The following is a 27,069-nucleotide window of genomic DNA, read 5'->3' on the forward strand; positions in this document are numbered from 1 at the left end:
TAGATGTTCAGAGAGTAATTTGTGAAAATTTACATATTTAAATTGTTTAAAATGCATGATAAAACAATGAACAAATTTAATACTAATAGGCAGTTATATTGCTAACTAATGTTATAGTAGGTGCATTCACATGGAAGCATAATATTAGCATACAGATATATTCATATTAATACATTCTGATAATTGTGGTCTTAGTATCTTTTCTAGATATTTTTGCTAATGATATTTGAATACTGAATTTAATTTGCCTCAGAAAGAGGTATTCTCAAAAAGATTACTTTCTTATATTCCTATTTGAATAACAACCGTTTGTGACTCTGATCATTTTGATGTACTGTAGCTTTAGTTAATCGTGAATAAATAAAATGTATCTAATTTTAAGAAATACTGCCTTGAAAATATAGTCATATTAGTATATAGGTTATAATATTATATTTTTGATTTGAATTTAGCCTCTCCCTTTGATAGAAATAAGGTAGGTATTCATCCACATAGTTGTATCTGTATCTTTGTTCCCTCTAGCTACCTAAATATGAAGAAAAAATCAATTATGGCCAGGTGTTGGTGGCACACGCCTTTAATTCCAGCAATCAGGAGGCAGAGGCAGGTGTATCTCTGTGAGTTCGAGGCCAGTCTGGTCTCCAGAGCGAGTGCCAGGATAGGCTCCAAAGCTACACAGAGAAACCCTGTCTTCAAAAAACAAAAACAAAAAACAAAAGCAAAAACAAAAAACAAAAAACAAAATCAATTATGAATATACTAGCAGATGCCATCAAAATGGAGCTGCAAAAATGGAAATTGAGCTACACATGTCTTCTCAATACAATTCTGGTATAATTTGCCTTATATTTGCACTTCCTTTCTTAACACAATGATATTAATAGCCATAAGCGCACAGTTTACAGTTAAGCTCAGTAAACCAAATGGTGCCAGCATAATGTCTTTATTAATGAAATCCATGTTGGAAATCATTTAGCTGTGATAACTAATGAAATGAACAGGTTAAAAATTTTAAAAATCTTCCTAAATTGGTAATTAAAATGTATCATGTTTTATAATACATGGGTTTATATAGCACACCCCAGAAAACTTTTCAGAATTAAGAAGCATACACCCAAATAACTTCAATATTGTAGATAAGTATGGAAATTTCAAAATAATATTTCAATATATGTCTAGATAGATATAAATGTGTATATATGCATATATATCTGCACATCTATGTAGCAAAACTTAAAACATATTATATCATTAAACAGTGTATTTTTTATTTTTATTAAGAAGGTCCATGATATCAAGCAGTGGTGGCCCCTGCATTTAATCCCAGCACTCAGAAGGCAGGGGCAGGTGGATCTCTCTCAGGTCTAGACCAGCCTGGTCTACAACAGCTAGTTCCAGGACAGCCTCCAAAGCCAGAGAGAAACCCTGCCTAGAAAAGGGGAAAAAAAAGAAGGTATATCACCTCTAACTTGAAAATAACATTTTATTGAATTGGCTAAACTTCTAGGTATGAATATATTTGGGCATGATTGCATGTTATAGTTATATTGTTCCATATAACATATACACCCTCAAGCACACACACATAAACACACACAGAGAGATACATACAAATATTACCAATTTATGTCAATAAAGTGAAGGAGATTCTCTATGCCTTTCTTTCAAAAAACACCTATTTTAACACAGGTAAGGGGACACCATCAACACAAAATACATCAGCTTCAATGCTGGGTGTTCTTATTATTTACTTATTTATTTAAATATTTATTTATTTATTTATTTATTTAGACTGGGTTTCTTTGTGTAGCCCTGGAGTCTGTCCTGGAACTCACTCTGTAGACCAGGCTGTCCTTAAGGAGCCCAGGGATCGAGCTGCTTCTACCTCCTAATATCTGGGATTAACGGTTTATACCGCCACAGCCCAAGGAGCTCGTAGTTCTTTTAAAAAAAAAATCTGGTTATTTTAAATGGACTTCTTCTTTCAGACTCAATTTCTGTGTAATTAATTTCCTACACCCATGTATTTTCTGAAGTGAAATAGCTACTGAAAACAAGATAAAACTTGGAAATTCCTTCCCTCTCCAGATACCAAATCCAGCATTACCATGACTCCGGCCTTGGTTCCCTGCATGTCCCTGTGAGAGCCTGTCATCTGCCCTTGTGAAACTCCAGTTCCAGGACTTCAGATTTCAGACCTTTGCCATGAACAGCTGCTTTCTCTGATTAATTACTTGCTCCAGATTTCTTAATAGTTCGTCTGACTTCCACTTTCTCTCTCTACGAATATTCTCATAAATTCTTTGAAAATGTACTTCAGAGTGGTTCAGCACTTTGCTGAGGCCCTTCCTCTCTTCCTCTCACATTTATATTAAAGCTACAGTTAATTGCCTGACCTAGAGACTTTGAGTGAATTTACTCTTTGCAACCTCTCTCATCTCATTACCCACCAATTATTTCCTACACTACTTCTCCTGCAGCTGCAATAGCCTCATTGCTCTTTGTGCAACGCAGTAAGCCCCCTGTCTTGTACTTCATCCTTTCCTAACTCACATGCTATTTTCTCCCCAATAACATCATGGCTCCTTGTCTCATTAATTCATTGCTTCTCAAATTCCACCTAGAAATCATGAATAAACTGGATTCTTTCCCTCACACAACGTTCATCAATATAAGCCTTGAAGCGAGCTGATTCTTATCTGTTACTATCTTATTGTACAGCTCCCCTAATGTTAATATTACAGACAAATGAGTCTGTCTCATATTTTGTACCATTCTCTTTAGACTTTAGTATGAATCGACTTCAATAAATTCATTCAATAAATGACTGAATAACTAAGTGAAATACCAGGGTGGAGTTTTTACAGCATCCTATTCATCTTTCAACATTAATGCATAACTCTTGGACATGAAGTCTCAACTGCTCTGTTATTATAGCACATGTTGTAATGCTTTTGAGAATGGCTCAGATCTTTGGAAATCAAGCATTTGGTTCTCCTTCCAGAACATTCTACATATGTAACCTTTGACGGGATATTAATTTCATCTTCTACAAATAATTTATTCACTTTAAAATCACATTCCAATATTACTAATTTAAGAAAAAGCACCAGGAATTGGTGGCGCACTCCTTTAATCCCAGCACTCAGGAGACAGAGGCAGGCAGATCTCTGTGAGCTTGAGGCCAGCCTGGTCTACAGAGCGAGTGTCAGGATAGGCTCCAAAGATAAACCAAAAAAAAAAAAATAAGGAGAATATCATATTGATCTGTGACTTCACAACAAATAGGGGCCTTGTACATTTATTTATTTTTCAATATGACACATTTTAAAGCTTACAATATATAATTAAAATTTCCATTTTCATACTTCTACCAACAAATATACTTTAACAGTATGCAAATATTACTAAATCTAAAAGTGTAAAATATTCAAGTTAGTGTATCCAGCAATGATACAGAATAAAACTTCTCACCTCAACATAATAGTGTATAGGACAGTTCATTATGGAATAAAAGTGAGTTGCCAATGACCCAGGAACCAACATGCAGATTGCAACAAATACCATCTCCTAAAAAGATAAAATTTAATGAAGATTTCATAGTAACAAAGAAAGAATGACATATACCCTACACTTTAAATACATTGGTGGCACATCAAGTAGACAATTACAAAAGGCTGGGAAAACACACTAAAGGCCCCAGATGTACTCTGACAACAATGCTAACTTTAGGGTTGGTGAAAAATAGTCTTGTTCATATAGTCCAACGGATTCACCAAATACTCTCTATGAAGTCAGGTGACATACATTCAAAGAGAGACAATGGATGACCACGTAGAAGCCTGAAGTTGGGCAAATAATGTAGTTTCATACCTGCACTTTCCACCTGCTCCCTAGTTAACATTGCCATCAACTTTGTGATGTCACTTTCCAAGAACATGAGTTTTTTGTTATGCTAGTAGTCTCCAAGTTAGAATCATATAAGCTTTAAAAAATATTTCCAGAGGGCCTAGGCCTGGCTCAGGATGATGTGGTCGACTTTGGGGAGCCCCTGTCAAGGGCCCTACCCAGCCTGGGGAGTGGAGGGTGGATGGGGGGAAGGCAGGTTGGAGGTTGGGGGGAGTATTGGGGGGAGGGGAGGGAAACAGAGGAGGGATTGACATGTGAAGCAAGCTTGCTCCTAATTTGAACTAATAAAAAAATTACAAACAAAAAATTCTATTACCTACAGTCATCACTTTAAAATCTCCATCACTGACTGATCTTCTTTCTGGTTCCCAGATGGAATACCCAGTTGCCTACTTTTTACATCCATCTGCACAGACATCTGCTTTACTTTGTTTAGAATGCCACGACAACATATTACCAACTGTGAGGCACACATATAATAGACATTTATGTCTTACAGCTTTGAAGAATGGAGAGTCAAAGATCAATAATGTGACCAAAGCTGTGTTTATGGTGTGCTCAAGACATGTCTGCACTCTAAGCCTGAGAGTAGAAGGGTTGGTGTCACTCTGATGCCTATTTTAGGACATTAAAATACTCTCTTTCCTGAGGGCTTTACTTTTAGGACTTGATCAACAGTGAATGTCCGTCACTGTATCAGTCTGGGAAGATTCCAGTCTAGGAACCATAGAAGTAAATGACACTCCCAACACATTAACTTAACAAACATGAGCCAGGATAAGTCATTTCCACAGAACCTCATCTTTCCAGAGAATTGCTTGTTCATATTCTAATACTAATATCTCTTGACAAAATATAAACACAGCCATCTTTCATTTTTGTTTCAGATGAGGTAATGTACAAATCTAAAGATGTTTTAATATCTAGTATATCATTGTATTTTGTATGTATTTTGGCAATGATCTAAATATATACATATGTATTGTTTGTCTATACTGGAATCTAATTTTCTTAAGTATTTCAATGAGATGACCTAGTTTATATTTATATGTTATAAATCATTGCTCTGTCTCAACATCAGTTATATATTTTTCTAACAATTGTTCATTGAACCTAGGTTCCACTCCATATTTTGGAAGGAGAGAAAAACCATGTTCCACCACATGGAAGCCCATTTTTATCCACACAGCACACACATGTAATGAACAAAGTTCTCAAAAATGTTTCTTTAGAGACATATTTCTATTGCTAACATGCTATAAAATTGGATTTTGTTCTGCAGGTGTTTCATTAGTACATATTTTACCAACACAAATGAGAGAAATATACTACCATTTTGTTGAATGATAATATATGAAGTACAAAGAAAATGATTGTATACATAATAAAAACTACTAATTATGTTATTTTGCTATAATGCTGATAATAAGATTGACTATCCCTATCTGATATAGGATCTTAGAATAACACCATTAGAATTATGATCTACTTTTAGGATAGAAAAAGCTTCATATTTTACTTTTTGTGTAATTTCCCATCTAAGGAATAATATTGCCTTTTTAATAAATAGTCATTTTTCATTATCCCTCTGATTCCTTCTCAAGTAGAACAGAAGCAAGAAAAGACGGTATTGCTATTAGTTTCCTATTGTGATTTCCCCCCTGCATGGAGAGTAGTAATGAGAGCTTTTAGAGTCCAACTTTCATGGTTAGTGTTAGGAAACTGAATTATAGAAGAAAATTGACTACAGAATTATAATGAGAATCTTTTAGTAGTTTCAAAACTAATCTATATTTTGCATTACCCTTTTCATTATCAATTGTTAAACTTTAATGCTGTACTCTGAGAGGTGGGAGTTACCTGCTCTCACATAAATGTATTTGATCCATATTGATTCTAATAGCTGCATCCTTGATATTTTAAGTTTAGTTTTCTTTGAGAAAGGAAACATTAAATCAATAGTTCTTAAGTTACATATTTATTCATATAAAAAAACAAAGTACAAAATAATACAACTATCCGACACACATGAATTACTAAAATGTCTTAGCGCTGTTGTAAAGACATTAGCAAGCAAGGTCATTTAGTTAAGTACAGTATGTATGCCATGTGTTTACAAAAGCTCTTCAGTACATGAAACATAAAATAAACTTAACATGTTAAAGAAAACTAAAGGCGATTGCTGTCATCAATATTTGTTCACAAAATAAAACATAATAAAAACTATCACATCAAAGTTGGACAAAACAAATCAATGGAAGGAAAAGAGCCCAAGGGGAGATGAAAGAATCAGAAACCTACTTATTCCCACACTCAGGAATCCTATGAAGACACTAAAGTAGAAACCATAATCTCTTTGCAGAGAACCTTGCAAAGATCGTGCAGGCCCAGTACATGCCCTATCAGGCTTAGTGAGTTCATATAAACTTTGTTCATGCTTGTTTAGAAGCTCTGGTTTTCATGGTGTCAGCCAGCCCTCTGGCTCTTCTTCCACTGAGTATCCTGAACTTTGAGTGGAGGCATTTGATGGAGACATCCCATATCTGGTTGAGTATTCCAAGGCCTCTCACTCTCTGCTTAATATCTGATTGATGTTCTCTATATGTGTTTCCTACTGCCGCAGGAGAAAACTTCTCTGATGGTAGCTAAACACTGCACTATCTATTGAGACAATTATTAGGAATTCTTTTCTTGTCATAATTATTTTAGACTAGTGTTATTAGGCTTTTACCCTATGTCTTCGGGTATTCTAGTCTCAGGTTGTTGGTCACACAATCAAGGTCAGGTATGAGTGCCTTTTCATGGGGTGAGCCTTATATCAAATCAGCTATTGGTTGATTATTTAAACAAACTTTGTGCCACCATTGCACTAACATATCTTACAGGGAATATACCATTTTAGAAAAAGGTTTTGTGGCTGGCTTGATGTTTATACATTTCTTTAATAGTGTGAAAAGTTCCTATATCAAAGACACTGGAACATGGAGGTGAAGGCTATGTTAAAATCAGCTTGATTAAGATTTCTCCATGTCTAATGAATTGTGTAAGTGTTATCTTCATCAACAGGGCCCTGCTGTCAGTTCATGAAAAGCACTTTGTAACTTCCATTATTTTTCAACTACCTATATATGCATATATATATATATATGTGTGTGTGTGTGTGTGTGTGTGTGTGTGTGTGTGTGTGTGTGCATGTATAATTTAGGTAGTTTCTACTGTCTAATTTCCAAAGAGAAACTCATTTTTCATTTTTTGCAACTTAAACAATTAGAGGCTCATTCTGATACATGCTACACCAATTACATGAATGCTAATTGGAGCTTTTAAACCTTCAATCTATTAAAAAGTATAGCTACAGAGATAGTTTTCCAAAGAAACAAAACATGAAAGTCTTGAACAAAGGACCTGATGCTTATAGGAAACTTGATAAAATAGTTGAAAGTGTTAGTCAATTAATGACAACGGGAAAAAATATTAAAATTATTTTGCCCATAAATCTGTGACAAACAAAGGTCCTTGTTTATCATATTCAGTGTTGCTCCATTCATAACTGGCAGGGAATTTAGACAGCTTAGTTGTCCTTCAATGAATTATTGGATAACTAAAATACAGCACATTCGGATAATGGAATGCTTTTGCCTGACATTAGTATATTTTCAGGCAAATAAGTGGAAATATACTGAGTGAGGGAACCTAGACAAAGAAAGGTAAACACCAGATGTTCGTTGTCTTTCTTTTTGAGACTAAGTCTCTCTATATAATCCTGACTGTCCTATAGCTTGCTCTGTAGACCAGGCTGGCTTCAAATTCTCATACAGCAGCCTGTCTTTATTTCCCAAGTGCTGGGATTTAAGAATTACACAACTACACCTGGCAGGCTGATCTTCTTTGTGATATGTGATGACCAGCTTTAAATGTGTACAAAGGTGTGTCTGAATTGGTTTGTCCACAGAAGTTGAAAACTATTAAGGGAGTGTGTAGGGGTATTTCAAGGGAAGGACCACATAATGTTTAGATCAGGGATGAAAGAATAGTGGGATGTGAAAGACTGAACGTAGTGGTGTAGAGAGTGGAGAAAATGTGAAGAAATAAATGTAAAAGAACTTAGAAAAAGCCATGAGGAGACCCATCACGGTAGAAGCATCCTAAAATACATACATACATACATACATACATACATACATACATACATACATACATACATACACATACATATGCATGTTTTTAAATGCGTGTGTGTGTGTGTGTGTGTGTGTGTGTGTGTGTGTGTGTGTGTGTGTGTAGTTTAAATGAAGCTGATTTGGTACAATGCTTCTCCCAGCCATCATAGCCTAGCAAATAGAAGCCCAATGCCAGACATATATTACCACTTCCAAACTGCTGCTGAGTGAGGCGACATAGAGGAATCAATCTCCAAGTGAAAAATGGTAAGCTGGCACTAACGCGAAGTTTCCTTCTACTAGTTTCATAGTGCTGGGAAATTCCGTGTTTCCTACCGAGTGGGAAATGTAACCAACAGCATCACACATCTGTGAACGCTGTGAGTTACAACAGCCCCTCTCCTGGAAAGGTATGTCTGCTTTTGCAATAGTGGCACCACTACTATGAGAATAACTATGCAGTTGCTGATCATAGTTAAAAGTTTGGAACTAATGCCTAGTATAGTAAAGCTGATCCCAAACATGTCGCTGACAAGTTCATAGGCAGCCCCTGGGAAGAACCTAACACTGTCATTACGTATTACAATTGACATAGCACTTCACGTTCCCTGCGTTTTTATAACCTAGACCCACTGATTAAGGCATCTTCGAACCCTCATTAGAGGAACTTCTTTCAGGGTTAGAGAGTAATAGACACAGAGCCCAACGACCTGTCAGTGTGCAGGGAATATGAGATGGGGCGGGGCACGGTTCTAATAGAGACCTGTGCCGCTCACTTCCAAACTAGAAGGTATGTGGTCCTTGTGTCGGAGGTGGCAGAGAGAAGAGCCGGAGAGAGTGGGCATTTGCCAGACACGACAGGGCATCTGCGGACAAATTCACAGCAGCTGTGACGCAATGTACATAATCCTGTGACCCGCCCAAGAGGACCCCATGCTGGGTGTGAAAGTGGACCTTGAAATGCCTCTGCTAGCTAAGGAGCTGCTCCCATCTGATGACTGCTGCTGAAGAAGAGACAGTTCTCCTCAGCAATGTAGAATCTGAGTGGAGACCTTTGGTACAGTTTAGTAATGAGGAATTTTCAAATGTTTAAGATACAGATTTTTTTAAAATTATAGCAACTTATGCATGTCAGCTAATAAGTAATATTTCATAGCTTGGTCACATTTTAGACAATTTATGATAAACACAAGCAAGTGAATAGACCCACTTTCTACACCACTTGTCGAATATAATCTGCTTGGTATTACATTGATCTAATACACAGTAGTGAAGATTCAATGTAAGACCTCAGACATTAGAAGACGTTTTCTTCAAAATAACACTTAAGTGCACAAAATCTAAATTGAGATGCAGAGAGAGTCCTCAGTGAATACTGACCCTGACATATTTTTTACTTTGCATCTAGCCAGGTGATTGCTGCAATCCATGCATTTTTATGGTCTATTCTATTCTATTCTATTCTATTCTATTCTATTCATTAGAAATCTTTCCTAAGTGTCAACTGGCCATTTATATGCACTCTTAAGAGTGGCCAAACAGAACTCACTTGAGGGAAATAAATGCCATGGAATGATCTGAAGACATGCTTTATTATCTCCTCCCTCATCATTATGCTATTGGAATGACACAAGCTGCCGTATACATAACCACTGACCCTGATTTCATTGTATCACTTTTTTAAAATATTGCCTTATATGCTCAGACCTGAAATTCACACAGATAATAGTGAAATGCACTTTTGCATTAATCCAGACAAGCGTGCCCTGGCAAGCCCTTCTCACTTCTTCCTGCACAGAGATGTCTCCCTCTTTTGTGTCCACATAGCTGCTTCCCTGTAACACTGGTCCTGAAGCACTTCTTCTAAATGTTTTAAGCTTAAATAATGCAAAACACAGAGAAATACAGTCTGTTTCAGGAGAATCAGTACATACCTTTCATCAGACAGATAGGACATGGGAGGTACTTTTATATGAAATACAGATATTCTGCCTGTCAGCGAATCCATTAAACTGTAGGAAAATATGTACAATAGGACTCTAATGATAGCAATTACTCTTTCTGGCTATATAATGCATATTATAAAGGCTGAATAATGTGACTTGAAAAAGTAATGATAAACACATATTTGTTCTCTTTATAACACACATTTGGGGATTAATATGGTGTTAGTCATTATAAAGTTCTTAATATCATTTTACTGATTGTCTTTGATACATAAGTACATATTTTGAAGCCGTTTAATTTTATTAAGTTTTCTGTCTTTAGCAATTACATTAACTAAAGAAACCACATGCTCAAGGGCAATACTTATAACATATTAATATATTTACCACTGTGTCAGTATGAAGCACAAAATAAAGAATTTGTAGTTTTATTACATTAGGTAGAAAAAATTCACTAAGAGGCTACAGTGGATATTAGGAACTGTAGTTTCCTAAGACAATAAAGTTCAGTTTCAGCTGTTTCACAAATCTCCCTGGACACTTACACTTGCTGATTTATATGTATTATACAGTTTGTATTAGATACAAACCACTGCACTTTGTTTTAAATATAATGTTATTTGAAGTTCTGTAATAACATTTTTATCACTCTTATCTGTGGGCCAGTAATATATTTAAAGTAGAAAGATAGTGTAATATCCCAAAACCATAATAAAGTTTTATAAGCAGAATCCTCGGTACATAATTGATAGATTCAAGTGTGATGACTTCACTTGGCTTACAGTTTCCGTTCAAGACAAGCTGATTAACAACCCCATGTGCTTTTTGTAAGCATAAATATCCTCTTTGGTTCCTTCTCTGACTACTAAATATTCCCTCTCTCTCTCTCTCCTCTCTCCCTCCTTCCTGTCCTCACACCTCTAAGCAGTGTTTGTGTAAAGACGTTAATAGTACATTCATTTATGTCAGCATAGGTAAACCCTGTTAAATACGTGAGTAAAGAATAATAAATTCAAATTCCCTTATGGTCTGCAGTGTTATTATATCATTCTTATACCTTTGATAATTTAGAGTAAAATATGAAAATATTAAGAAGACATGTTAACATTCATGTTATTTTTCATTTTTATTAAAAGTAGATTCCTCTCTTACACAATACATCTTGACTATAATTTCTCCTCTGTCCACTCTACCTAGGTCCTGCCCAACCATCTCCTATCCCCCAGATCCACTTTCCATGTTTTTCCTCTTCAGAAAAGGTCAATTCTCCAAGAGACAAGAGTCCAAAAGAACAAAACAAGTTAGGTGACTTGATTTCAATTTAGCTATAGATTTTTTAGGAAAATGCTAAGGAAAGATGATAGCATTCATTTTAAAAATTAATAGCTAAGCGGTATCAGCTAACAGTTGCCCACCCAAATAATAATGTGCCCCACAGAATGAGAGTATATCAGTGTAGATGTAGAAATTCATTAATGTGTTTCTACATTCTCCTAGTAGAAACACTACAAAATGACATCAGATAGCCTATGTTTCTTTGCTGGGCTTGTCAGAACTGATAGAAACATTTGGTTTATATTCAGATGAAATGAACAGACAACATGCTTAAATGAAGACCAGCAGAATGATGTCATACTTATATACGTATATTATCACTTATTAATTATGTATATGAGTGATTGGCCTGCATGTATGTCTTGCTCCACACATGGGCCAAATACCTGAGGAGTCCAGAAGTGGCCACCAGATTCCCCAGAAGTGGTGGTGTTATAGAGACAGTTGAGCCACTATGAAGGTTCTCGGATGCAAATGAGGACCTTTTGGAGAGTGCTTAATGCTCGTCACTGCTGAACCATTGCTCCAGATCACGCCTGGGTACTTAACAAAAATTAAAGGAAGCACAGACAAAATCTGAGAATCCTTAGGAAGATGAGGACTGGACTTAGAAAAGTGTCATTTCCCTCCGGGAGTCTGGCAGATTAGGCTGCAAGAAGTACAAGAAAGGTCACGCAGGCAAGCCAACTGGTGCACACAGCACATCTGTCACTGTGATGGAAATTCTCAGAACCTCGGTCATCATTGCAGCCACTCAATTTCCAAAGCATAGTCTGTTAGGATGCCTAGGTTAGCCTCCATTATCTCTGCAGACATCAATCATGTGGGGGGTTTTGTTTGTTTGTTTGCTTTATTTTTTTGTAAGGATGATCACTAAATCCTATGAAGACAGCATATTTAGAGAATTTCCTTAATAGAAATGTTTAAAGATAGGGAAACACAAGATCAAAGGAAGAGAGACAACTGACATATTCTATGTCAGAGGTACCTACATGGCTTCAAAGGATCAGGCAGTTGCCTCCTTATCCTTGTCAGCCACAAAGACTTGTTGAAAATACCCAGCTCCACTTTTCATGTCTGGGGCACAGGCAAAGAATACTTTACAGCAATAAAAATTATTAATAGCATCTTAAATATTGTGAAGCTGTTAATAAATTTGACTCTAGTAATACACCAGAGATATGAAATAAAATTAGGAAACATCATTATATAATTTGCTAATGAATTGCTTCAATGTATCAATGGTTCTTCAAATGTTTTACCTGGTTATTTTTACAATCTGTTGGGTTTACTCTCCTTGATTTTAAAAAAGAGGTAGAAAAGAAAAATCAAACTTCAGGTATATCAAGGCACTCATTAACACAATTTAAAGCATTAAATTATTAAATATGTGTATATGTATGTCTGTAAATAGATAAAGGAACTTAAGTGCAGGTACTAATGGAGTTTTTAAAAAAGGCACTGGGTCAAGTAGAGCAGAAAATATAGGGAGTTTAAGCTTAAGGAAGCATGGATACAGGGAACAAAAGTTGGATCCTCTGAAAGAGCAATAAATCCTCTTAAATGTTCATCTATTTCTCCAGTTCTAGGAACACTGTAGTTTCAAAGATATGATGGATTATACAATACATTCATCTTGATTCTTACTATTTCCATATTTAACATGTCTCATCAATAGAATATAAAACAATATTATTTTAAATTTTGTAAATCCTTTAATTTTAGTTATGCTAATAACTTGCCCTATGAATATTTAGACATTATACATTTAGCAAAACGTTTAGTATATATTTAACAAAATAATTCCAAAACAAAGCTCTAAGCTCAGAAAACTAAGCCAAAAATGAATCTTCCTCTTTGATGTATTTTTCAGTCATCCTTTCCCTGGGGACTGTATTGAGATGGTTTACTGCAAGGGACATTGTGCATGTAGTGGCTGAATTTCATCATCTCTACAAGCTCTTTCTCTGAGTAAAGATACTGAAACAGAGATTTTTACATTTTGGATTTTGCTTCAGTTGACATACAAGTAGTAATGGATTGTATATACAGATTGTTTTCCAGAAGTTAATTTTTCCAGATTCCCAAATACCACAAATAGGGGAGGAAATGAAGTTTTTCCCCAACCCCAATTAGTAATTTGGGAGTTGTTCCTATACAAAATATATGACTTCGGGTTCCTTTTTTTTTTCATCTTTATATATGAGAAACAACAGGCAAAAAATAAATAACAAGGCTTGAAATAGTTTACAACTGGTTACATTATGTTATTATACCTCACATAATCTACAGTAACTTTTACTACTCTTGATATTGTTGGGGTATAAAAATGGCATGGTAGTGTAAACAGGGCAAGTTTGTGGTCAGGGACTGATAAAAGAATGAAAGTAGTCTAGAAGGAAGTTCAACATAGAAGAATATTGAAGGAAGGAACCATGGAAACGTGAGCTCCAGATCTTTAAGATGTAAGTCAACACTTGGAAGATTTCTTGTTGGGGCAGGAGCAACAGCAGATTGTGTCCTTATAGACCAGAGGAGAACCAGTGTTGGAGAAAGGGTACCCAACACATTTGGAAAGGGAGCATTGGATATTTAGGCACTGTGTAGGATATATATGGTGACTTTCTGAGCAAACAGGCTCTTAGTGTGCTTAAAGCAGGGTCAACTTGATCGGGAATTGGGCTGATGTATGTAAGCAGACTGCAGAAGTCTACAGGCTCTGGAGATCAGGCTATCTCCTCCCTGACTGTAGACTACATAAGGATCCTGCTCATTCATCAGGCTGGAGGCCTTCATACTATTCACACTTCTATAGGAAGGCTGTTCCCATGTCTCCTATACCACAATTAATAGAACAATCCCTTTTTCCTGTCCAAAGAGAGTAGTTTGAAGCACTCTAGAGAGAAAGATTAATAGCATGCCACATCAAAAAGCAAGTATGTGGAGCAATTATGTTTATTCCAGAGCAATTATTGAAAGGTGCTGAATGCACCCTTTACTGAATGAAAAGGGCGGCAAAATGGGAATAACTAATTGCCTAGCTAAAACCAGGAAATGCATTATTTGGCTGCAGAACTTCCACTGGAAAATTGTTTATGTGCATTTTAACTTTGTACCACCACACAACACCTCTACCTAACGGCTCCCACATATCTTCCCAAATGGGGAAGTGTTCTGCAATGTGAGATGTGTCATGTTATCCATTATAAGGAGTTCCACTTACTTGTCTTTACTAGTAATCTACTTGACAGCATAGACTCTTACTTGAGGACTGCATTGTAGCATCAACTCCCAAAAGACTATGTAAAACATACCCAAGAGAAAGATTAGAGGAAGCAGGAGGAAGAAATTGATTAGCATATGAAAATAAACATACATCATTATAAGTTTTAAGGATGTATTAAAACCTCTCAAATCTCTACTTCTGAAATTGGTCCTAAGTCATAACTGGTGGAGAAGCTTCATTCTTTATCTACCTGTCACATATTTTCTTTGATGTTGGTAGAAATTAAGTTTCTCTGTATTTATTTTAACTAGGTAAAATACAATGACTCTCCTTTATTTTCAGAGACCTTATGTTTTTGTGGGTGTGCGAAAGAAAGATTGATAGAGGAATAATTACAGGGAGAAGGGGGGTTGTTAATATTTTCAGAAGGCGAAATTATATTGTGTTTCAAACTATTAATATGTTAAATTGTTTATTAATCAATTGGTAATAATACAACAAATATAATGAATGAAAAACAAAATGTCCATAAAAGTCTTGAAGATTGAAATATGAATATATCTATATGTTTGAAAATATTTACACCTGCTAAAATGTAGAGAAAAGAAGTTAGTATTTGTATTGAAATGTTGACACAGCATCTACATAATGAATATTTCCCCTTTCTTAGAAAAGGAACAAGGCCTGAAGAAAATAACAAATGTAATATTTAATTTTATATGTCAGACAAGCTAACAACATGGCCCAGCTATTTGGCCATGTATTATTCCAGTTGTTCTTGTTCATTTAGGATTTAGGTCAAATAGGAATCTTATCAAACAATAACACATTTAAAGCAAAGAGCTGATTTGCAAAAAAAAAAAATGAGTATCTACTTCCCTGATTCCTTACGAATATAATTTCTATGTTCACCATGCTAGGAAATGTGTCTCTGGATATATTCTCCATCACTGTTTGCAATTCTTGATGAAAATAACTCTTATAGCCACCCAAGCATCCCAGCCTCTAGTGATGAAAGATCATTAAAATGTATGTTAAAATAAGGGTGTGAATCGTTTTGAGTTTTCTATTTTTCATTTTTGACAGTATTTTGTCTCATGAAAATAATTTGTATTGTCTGATGTGTGTCCTCTTCTAAAATTATCTTTTATGGGTCACCAAAGAAATAACCACAGTACATTACATTATTAGTATATGAAGACTCAGTTTTATAGATAGTATAGAAAGCCAATCCTTCAAGTACAAATAACTTCAAAAGGGGTAGGTAAACGTTTGAAGCCATACTGCTTCTTCAATAATTTATTAAAATAGCTGTGCCCAGTAGATGTGCAGGACCTGGAATCCAAGCCCAAATTTAAAAAAGAACTGTGAGGTCTACAATAACAACCAACAAAGGGGTGTTCTGGAAGTACAAGGAAATAGAAAAGAGTGAAAACAAACTGTATTGTTTCAGTAATGCCTTGTGTCTTCCCTGAAAGCATTTACGGATCACACTCACATTCAATGGGGATAACTTCTGCTTCCTAATCTCTGTCCATCCCATTGTGCCCTGATCTATTATGATTTTTTTGAGAGACACAAAAATTTTGCTACATCTTAGAAATATTCTTTTGCAACATTACATTGTTTTAAGTATACATGTCTAGCTCAATTTTGCTATGTACCAGCTAAAGCATTATTAAGTACCAGCCTGCCACCCAAAAAAATTACAAAGTTCATAGGTCTTATATTTTTTTACTCATTTACTAGTCAGATTTTGGTACCTGTTAGAACTCCTTAAGAACTAGATGTTCTGGTATTTGATAGGAAAATGAGTGTGGGTAGGAAATATTAAGATAACTTCTAAAATCATTTAAGATTGCTTTTCAGTTTATTTCTTTATTATTTCAAACACAGTAAAAAATAAAACCATCTAATATCATTGGGGAAAAGGAGAATTTATATTATTCAAACCTTACTGCTTAGAAATAGTTTTAGAAAAGGCAAAATCCTTCTGTGTGCCCCTCTGGGAAGTTATGCTCTTTAGCTAAGGTAGGATTTTGAACAGTGTTGTTCTGCTGAGACACTGGGGAAAAGGCAAGAGTTGTCATTTTATTTCCAATACTATAAAAAGCAATGTTTAAAAGTAAAATTCAAATGTACAAATTATGTTTATACATTCTGTATATAGAGGTATAGTTTTAAATAAAATAAATAAACTTGTAATTTAAATCCTATGAAGTGAGTAATACATCTATCACATTAAAACAGATGCTTGTCCTAGCACTGAGAAACAGTTGTAAAATAAAATCAAGGTCAAGTTAAAACATGTAAAATATTAAAACAACCTCAAAACTAAAATATCAAATGTAAACATTTCTATTGCAATCTTAAACATAAACATTCCAACTATACTAATCACAAACAACTATCAAAGCTGGGATGGTGCCACAGGACTATAATCCCAGCACTGGAAGCTGAGGTATAATCAGGAAGATTAGAAGTCCAAGGTGGTCCTCCATGACTAGTTCAGAGTCAGTCCATTTTCTCTTAGAGATCATACCTTCCAGAAGGGGAAAAAGAAAAAATTAAAAGATGGAAAAATAGGTATTTATTATTATGTATATCATTCTAGGCTATGACATCTGAAATACAATTATGTCTCTGTTACATCTTCCAAACGTTCACATAGCAAAATGTTAGCCCTCAGTTAGAAACTGAAAGGGCTGGAGACTTTTAGAGGATGTGGTGAGTTGGTGGTCTTATGGTTGTAGGGGTAAGTCCTCCAAGGAGGGATGGCATTACTCTCTTTAGTTCTTTTTTTTTTTTTTTCTGGTCATGAAGTGTGTGGTTTTACCTTAACATCTTATTTCTTTATGCTACTATACCATCTGCTTTAAAAATGTTGACCCTCTGATCTCAATGAAATCCCCATGTATTTCTTATTATGGCAGAAATTCATAGTTGGAATTTCTTTCCTTTAAAAGATGAAATTAAATCATCAAACAATTCAAAATATTTCCCAGTACAAAACCATTACCTATATAGACCACATTGTAAATAAGGGCAAAGAAAATTATGCTACCTCTTAATGTTAGTACATTGGCTCAACTGAGAGATACAAACAGCTTCAAAACCAGACCATGCCTTCATTTTCTTATTAGTCAAAAGATAAATGTGGAGCAATTGGTTTCTGTGTAATGTGTGTATATATGTATATGTGGCTGGGTGCATATGTGTTTTGGTATACGGAGACAATACAGGAGAAGGAAACTGAGATCCAAGTTCTACATCATATAAAATTTTACATATCACTATCTTCAATATAATCCCAGTAATCCATACTTGAACCTGTAAAATCTCACTGTTTAAAACCATAATACACTGTGATATGGGATAACTGGAGTTATGGCTATTTAGTGAACTATAATTGCACCATTGTACAAGGTTCTGCTAACTGAGAGATCCTTGAATGCTTTCCTTCACACTTTCATGAAATGGGTAGCAACTGGATGATATAAGTATTTTTTGTTTAGGCTTTTCTTTTTTCACAGTTTTCTAAAAGTTCAAATATAGTCCTAATAATTCCCCCATTCCTCTCTTTCCTCTAACCCTTCTTATGGATCCCCAAAAATTATTCCACATTATTCTATAACTCTTGTTATATACACTCTTATAAACACAAGCATCGGAATTCATTTGCTGTTGCTTATCTGTATATGTCTTTAGGACTGATCCCTTGGTGTGGGATTACTGTTGAAGGGTCCCATTCTTGGGAAAAACAAATTCTCACTCTCTCAGCATCTGTTAACTTCATCAGAGGTTGAAGTCAAGTTAAGATTCCTCCATTCTTGTCCTCAAGTCAATTGCTGGTGTCATTGTTCAGGTCTTGTTAAGTCAAACATGTTGACTCAATGGAACAAATATTATCCTGTTAACATAAGTCAGCAGGGGTTTGTGAGGGAGGTTTTCTGTGTTGTAGTTTGGCCTGAACCCCTGTCTGCCTCCTTGTACTGTCTGGGTCCTACAGGCTAATTATTCTTCTCTCCATGGCCATACCATCCCTGCCAAGAAGTATTTAAAATGCAGGTTAGAATAAATCTCTTGTCCCTTAAATTGCTTTTTCTAAGTGTTCACATGACAAAAGGCTCACTAAGACAATGAATAATTTTTTGTTTGAAGAAGTGTATAGTATGTGAAAATGTGTACACTAGAGCAAACAACCAGAGCACATAGAGCTCTAGAGCAAACAACCAGAGCACTTGACTGTCAGCAAGTACTGCTGATGGACAGTGCATGCGCCACCATTGCAAGCCTCCATTTTACCGACAGAAGATCTGAGTGCCTGGGGGCCTTTTGTTTTGTTACTTCTGGAATGGCTGAAGGGACAAGTTGACTTGAAAACTGGTAAGTTAGTGTACTCTGGCCTCTTCAAAATGTCATTAACATACATCACCTTGATTTGTTTATACTTTGTATTAATGGAAGTACGGAAGTTGATTTCTAGTATTTTTTATTTTGTTTTGTTTTTTGGCAGACATGTTTGGTTGTATGTTTGGTCTCTGGGTTATTCAGCCTCTGACTACTGACCATCCAGACAATATAGCATATGGCTTCCCTCTTGTGGGATGTGCCTCAAATTAAAGCAGTCATTTGCTGGGCACTCCCATGTGTTATGCACTACCATTTCCCCAGAATATCGTGTAAGCAAGCTGCATTGTAAACTGATGTATTTGTGGCTTGGATAGTGTCCATGGTTGTCTTTCCTTAGCCTGCAGAGTACCTTCTGGCGGCAAAGAGTCTAACAACTGTTTTAATACTTTATTTAATATATTGCTTAGTAGAAAATATTCCTGTTTGTTATCAGAAAATTTGTCATTTTTTATTTTTTAAATATATTGCTTTGTTTCATAAATCTTCCTGGAGGTACATCTTTCCAGATCTTTGGCATATTATAATCTATCAAGTACTAAAAATATTGTAAGAAAAGAATGAACATTGAATGCTGTTCTTGTTATTTAGAAACTCTTTGATTCAGATATGGAACAGCTTACAAATTATTATTTTCCTGGAAAGATCTTGCATATGCTCTATATTTTCTGATATTAGATAGTTACAGTCTATGGCATTATTAGATTCTGCTATGAATAAAAATGCTGTACTGCAAGATGGTAGCCAGGCATAAGAGTTCAGAGCTAGAGCACTAAAATTGTACCCTTTATGCTGTCACCGACAGTTGCTATAAGCATCATTGTTGCCAATTAATAAGCTCATTCTATCTTGTCAGCATCTATTCCTAGCTCAGTTTGTTTTGTCAGAATTTAGACATAGAGTAAATGGCTTATATGGAGATTTTGGCAAAGAATGATACCTTTAAAAGAACCCTTTTGTGACTGTACTTTTCATCAAATATGAACTATAAAATCTATTTTACATACAGAAGCTTTGTTCAAAGGCTATTATCTATAGGAGTTCAGAATCTCACAGAGAGAAAAGCGTGGAAAATCTGCAATTTAGAGTTGCCCCAGAGGCACTTTCCATAACAGTAAGAGCTCAGCTTAAAGACTGTGCTTAATCACTGAGCAATATAATGAATCTAATACTGGCAAAGTAATAGAATTCTAATTTTGTAAGCATTTGTGGAGAGCTAAAGTCAAATCTCTCCACCTCAACCAATTGCAAATTCTATCTCTCCTACATGTTTCCCACCTTAAATTATCCTGCACCTTGGCCTAAGTCATAGGGTAGACCTCTTAAGACTGTCAAAATGACTATGACTGCTGCAAAAAAGATCAAGGGAATGTCCTCTGAGCACCAATTCAGAAACAGATGACCCATTAACAGAAAGTAGGTAACAAGGAAGCCAAAACAAAGAGCATAGGTCTGCACTTAACTAAAGAAGATCTTGGCCTTAATTTTGATTTCTTACCAACTTCTTGTGCTTGGCATATCTGACCAGAAATTCTTATTTGTATAGATGGAACTGTGGTTTTGGAAAGAACGATTTGTTCATGAGAAACACTTCATTGAATTTTTCTATATTTCATATCAATTTCAGAATCCACTATATAAAGATTCTGCTAACATCTGAATGCCTATTGAATGAATCAAATTTTGAGGGAAGACCACATTGGAAATCAATATGGCTGTTGCTCAGAAAAAAATGGGAATCAGTCTACCTCAATTTCTAGCAATTCCTCTCTTGGGCATATACCCAAATAATGCAGATGCATACAACAAGTACATATGTTCAACCATGTTCATAGCAGCATTGTTTGTAATATCCAGAATGTGGAAGCAACTTAGATGCACCTCAACTGAAGAACGGATAGAGATAATATGGTACATTTATACAATGGAGTACTACTCAGCAGAAAAAAGCAACGGAATCTTGAAATTCTCAGGCAAATGGATGGAACTAGAAGAAACCATCCTGAGTGAGATAACCCAGTCACAAAAAGACAAACATGGTATGTACTCACTCATATCTGAAGAGCAAAGGATTACCAGCCTACAATCCTCTTCACCAAAGAAACTAGGAAACAAGAAGGACTCTAAGAGAAAAATGCATGGACCCCAGAGAATAGGAAGGGGCAGGATCTCATGAGCTAATTGGGAGCATGAGGGTAGAGGAAACAAGCTTCCAGAATGAGAGGAGGAGAAGAGGAAGGGAGAGGAGGAAATGGAGGACCAGAAATGTTGAGTTGGGGAAAGAATAGAGGAGAGCAGGATGAGAGATAGCATATCAGAAGGATATGGTCCGAGGAGAGATCTGGCACTAGGGAGATTTCCAGAGATCTACAAGGATGACACCAACTCGCAATCTAGGCAATGGTGGAGAGGATAACCTAAATGCCTTTCCCCTATAATGAGACTGATGACTACTTTTTATGCCATTCTAGAGCCCTCATCCAGTGGCTGATGGAAGCAGAGGCAGACATCCACAGATATACACTGAACTGAATTCTGGAACCTAGTTGCAGAGAGGGAGGAATGAAGAACAAAGGGGTCAGTACCAGGTTGAAGAAACCCACAGAAAGAGCTGGCCTGAACAACAGGGAGCACATGGACCCCAGACTACTGTCTAGGAGGCCAGCCACAGAACTGATCCAGACCCCTGAACATGGATGTCAATGAGGAGACCTCTGTACTCAACGGGGCCCCTGGTAGTGGATTAGTATTTTTCCCTGGTGTAAGAAGGGACTTTGAGAGCCCATCCCACATGAAGGGATGCACTCTCAGCTTGGACACATGGGGGAGGGCCTAGGCCCAGCCCAGGATCATGTGGTGGATTTTGGGAAACCCCCGTCGAGGGCCCTACCCTGCCTGGGGACTGGAGGGTGGATGGGGTGGGGTGCAGGTGGGGAGTTAGGGGGGAGGGTTGGGGATTGGGGAGAGAGAGGAAGAAAGCATTGACATGTGAAGGAAGCATGTTCCTAATTTGAACTAGTAAAAATTTAATTACAAATAAAAAAATTTATACAAAAATTATAAAATAAAATATTCATCACAGGAAAAATCCATCAAGATGCAGTATCAATTCTGAACATCTATGACCTAAATACAAAGGCACCCAAATTCATAAAAGAAACATTACTAAAACTCAATCATAAATTAAGCCCCACATACTCATAATGGGAGACTTCAACACCTCACTCTCACCACTGAACAGGACTACCAGACAGAAACTTAACAAAGAAGCAAGGGATCTTACAGAAGTTTTGACACAATGGGGTTTAACAGATATCTATAGAACATTCCATTCAAACACAAAAGTATATACCATCCTCTCAGTGCCACATGGAACTGTCTCTAAAATAGAACATACTCAGCAATAAAGCAAACCTCAACAGACATAAAAAACATAAATGGAGCAACCCCTGAATGCTATGGGATCACCATGGCTTAAAGTTAAAATTAATTAAGCAACAACGCAAATTGCAGAAACCCTACACACTCCTGGAAATTGAGCAATGCTCATCTGCATCACTCCTGGGTAAATGCAGAAAGAATTCAAAGGCTTGCTAGAATGCAATGAGAATGTAGACACAACATAACCCAACCTATGAAACTTTCTGAAACAAGTGCTAAGAGGAAAGTTTGTAGCACTAAGTGCCCACATGAAGAAACTGGAGAATAGCCACACTATGGAATTAAGAGTACATTTGAAAGCTATAGAACAAAATGAAACAAACTCACCTAGGAGGAGTAGATGCCAGGAAATAATCAAACTGAAGGCAGAAGTAAATAAAGTAGAATCAAACAAAAATACATTGAATCAATGAAACAAAGAGCTGCTTCTTTGAGAAAACAAAAAAGATAGAGAAACCTTTATCCAACCTAAAGAAAGACAGAGAGAGAACATGCAAATTAACAAAATCAGAAATGAAAAAGGGAACATAACAACAGACATTGAGGAAATCCAAAGAATCATCAGGACATAATTTGAAAACCTATACTGCACAAAATAGGAAAATTTAAAAGAAATGGATAATTTTCTGGATAAGCATATCTTACCAAAATTAAATCAAGAACAGATAAGCAACTTAAATAGACCTAAAACACCTAACAAAATAGAAGCAGTCATCAAAAAAGTATCCCACCCCACCCCCAAAACAAAAACAAATACAGGGCCAGATGGTTTTAGTGCAGAATTCTACCACAAACTCAAAGAAGAGCTAATACCAATGCTCCTCAAAGAAAAACTAAGATGTCCATGAAAAGTGGCCTATATGAGTGTAATCTTTTACATCCATCTGATAAATAATAATGACATCATTTCAGCTAGCAGGATATGTTTTTAAACCTTTCTTTTCCAAATCACTCATTAACTTAGCGATTTTTAAATGATATATTACTTAATCTTTACTGTAGCAAATAATATGTTTTTCTGTGATGAATTTCCTTGTTTTGATTAAATTTCATCTGACAAAATTTCAAACACCTTTTCTGTTATTTTATGATTTTAAGTGTTCCCATTACAGAATCAAATGCATAATATACTCGTGAATCTATTGTATAAATGGTCAAATAGAGTTATTCTATTCCGTTACATAATCATTTCCATATCCTTATTGTCTTGGATTCTTAGATATCAGTTTGCTACTGTCTATGCAACCCATTAGGGAGTTTTGTTTGGGGTCTACTGATCCTTTTTTCTGAAGCATCCAGACATGATATTCTATTAACACAGACTTGGATTTTGAGTTCAGATAAATTAGCCACAATATATGTGTATTCTTTTTCCTTCATAGCTTTTCTTTAATACTGATTATCCTCTTTTAAAAATATTTTACTTATCAAATGACAACTTTATGTGTATAATTCATTTTTATTGTATTTTACACCTGTTCCTCTCCCTTATGTCACTGATTCTTTTTTTAATGTTCTATACTGTGCTGAGTAATTAATATTTACAACTGCTTGCAACTGATTGTAAATTTAGAGTAATGTTCCATGAGTCACTTGTTTGGGACACTTATTGTGTGAAAGGAGAAGAGGGCTCATGTTGGGTAGAACGGATCTTTTCTTAACGGAGTGCACTCTGTGGCTGTTTTAGACCTATCTTTGGGGAGGCACATGTGATTTCTTTCACACAAGGGTGCTGATTTCTTACATTTTCTCACACTGAATTGCTCGATAACAAACATGGGAAAGTTGTGATTGTTGAGCAATGTCTTCCTACTTGCAGAAACACTCAGCTAGAGCACAAGCCTCTCTTTGTGTTCTCTCCTTTCACACAATTTATATATTAGTTCCCAAGCCTTTTCAAGAGCTACAGGCACTGAATCATGGTATTTTGTACTGCTGCTTCCAGTCTGTGGGATGCAACGTTCTCTGTAAAGATTTTATTATTGCTAAAGGCAAGAAATACTTTATTTCCTACATCAAAAGTGAGACGCTGCTCATCTTAGGAGTTCAGGAATATGTAATGGGAGGAGGATTACCTCAGGAGATAGAAGTTAATGTTTGTGAACTCTGAAGAGTTGGAAACTGTTTTTCTTCCTGCCAACAGTGCATAACTTCCTCCAAAACAATATTCTAACTTTTAATCCGTTCAACTGCACAGCTGTGCATGGACTTCTGGAACTAAAAGTGAAAAACCCAGGATCAACAACAGCTGCAAGCAGAGATTCTTGGATGAAGACTGAAGCTTCTGTTCCAGAGGGATTAAAATCCAAGATTCAAGAAAACACGAGAGAAAGTGGTAAGTACATTATTGCATAAATAGATGGAACATATTTGAAAAATTGAAGTTTCATTATTCCTTCTAGGTTTTATTTTTTAAAGAATATTTTACTAGCTTCAGTGAAGAATTGTGTGAAATTAAAGGGGTATATTATATGTGTGTGTGTGTTTTGAATTAAGAAATTTGTGGAAATTTAAAACAAGCAGGAGAGTGTCTAGATATTGGTCATTGTTAATGTTTATTGGTCAAAATTTTATATAAAGGAGGTATATTGATCCTACCTAATTGGATCAAATAATTCTGCTTTTGAACATTAATGTTTCAGTCTATCTACTAAATATTTTCATAGATATTTTGAATCTTGTTATCGATTAAGCTATTATTCGTTGATATAGCTTCCTATTAAGTTTCCATTCTATGCATAACTATCAGATAACATTTTTAAATAATTTTTTTTAAAATTTAATATGTTTACAGTTTTATTATTATTTATATTTGAGATTACAATATAATTACAACAGTTCTCCATTCCCTTTCCCCCTCTAAACCTGTCCAAATACTTCTGCCTACTCTCCTTCAAAATTATAGCATCCATTTCCATTAATTGCTAGTGCATTCACATATCTACTGGTGGGTAAATATATATTCAAAAGCAAAACCTCAAGTCTATATATAGTTACTCACATGTACGTTTTCAGGGATGTCTCTCTGACTGTCTCAGTTGGTGTGCTCTTTAATGAAAAGGCTACCACTCCGGCTCCAGCATTCCTCAGTCACCTATAGTTCCTTTTGTAGAGTTGAGGGCTTTTATACATACTTTTTGGTATCTCCTTTTGTGTCATCCTTGCTCAGGACGTTGACTCTCATTGAGGAAAATTCCATTTTCAACACACTCAGATTCTTTCAGAAAAACACAACCAATCAAAATGCAGAGCTATGGATCCCAATGGACACACAAACAAAATACTTCCATATCTAAGGCTCTGATAACATCGTAGAAGGAGTAGAAAGACATAAGCTGGGGGAATCAGGTAGTTTTCATTGAGATTTTCATCTAGTAAAGTCAGAAGCTACACTTAGACATCTTACCAACATGACTACCTTGACATCAGCTTATAAACTTTTAATGATTAAATTATTTCATTAAGTTGTTAACCACTACATATTTGAATTAAATGTATATAAAACCATAGTATCAGATGAAGGTAATTAGATTTTTCAATGTTTCAGTGATAATTTTTCTAAGTATTAATTGTGTGATAGATATTTAATGAACACAAAATTTAGGCATCATACTGATTACACAGAGTAATGCTATGCAAACACATAACACTCTTGTAATGAAACACCATTTTTGTTTGATATCTGTGTATATATGCACAGATCAAAATTATGTTGTGTCTATGCATTCATTAAATATATTTGTGTGCATTCATATATGAACATATAATTATATATATATATATATATATGTATATATATATATATGCTGTGTGTGTGTCAATTGGCGCTTGATTTATAGTTAATAACCATGGCTATATCTAGCTTCATGCCATATTTTCTATCGTATTTATTGTCTTAGATAGATTTTTTTATAGCTGTGAAGAGACATTATGGTCATGGCAACTCTTATGAATAAAAATATTTAATTGAGTTAGCTTGCTTACAGTTTGAGAGTTTCATCTCATTGTCATCAGGACGGGGAGCATGCTGGCATGCTGGCAGATGTAGTGCTTGACCTGAGAGTCCCACATCTTCATTCAGAAGCAACAGGACCTTGACTAACTGTCACATTGAGTAAAGCTTGAGAAAATAGCTCTCAAAGCCTGCCCCCACAGTGAGACACTGCCTCTAGCAAGGCCACAACTCCTAATAGTGCCACTCTATTTGGGTCCCAATTTCTTTCAAACCACCATGTAGCACTGGCCCCCAAAGGCTTATAATCATTTCATAACACAAAAGAAAACCATTCAATCCGACTTCAAAGGTTCCCATACTCTATAACAGCCTCAAATTTATTCAAAGTTTAAAGCCCAACATCTCTTCTGAAATTCTTGACAATTTCTCAACTATCATCACCTGTACAAATAAAAAATAGATCATATACTTCCAACTTACAATGTCACAGGGTATGCATTACTATCCCATAACTCAGGGAAGGGAGCATAATGAGGAAATATGGACCAAAGTGAGACCAAAATGAGCTGGGCAAACTGCAAATTCTGAATCTCCACATCTGTGGCCCAAACACTCTCCACAATTCCAACCTGTTCAGATTTTTTGACTGCAACACACTTTTTGCTCTTGGGCTCCATCCACTCTCTG

This window comes from Cricetulus griseus (genome assembly GCF_003668045.3).
Source record: "Cricetulus griseus strain 17A/GY chromosome 1 unlocalized genomic scaffold, alternate assembly CriGri-PICRH-1.0 chr1_1, whole genome shotgun sequence".
NCBI lineage: Eukaryota > Metazoa > Chordata > Mammalia > Rodentia > Cricetidae > Cricetulus > Cricetulus griseus.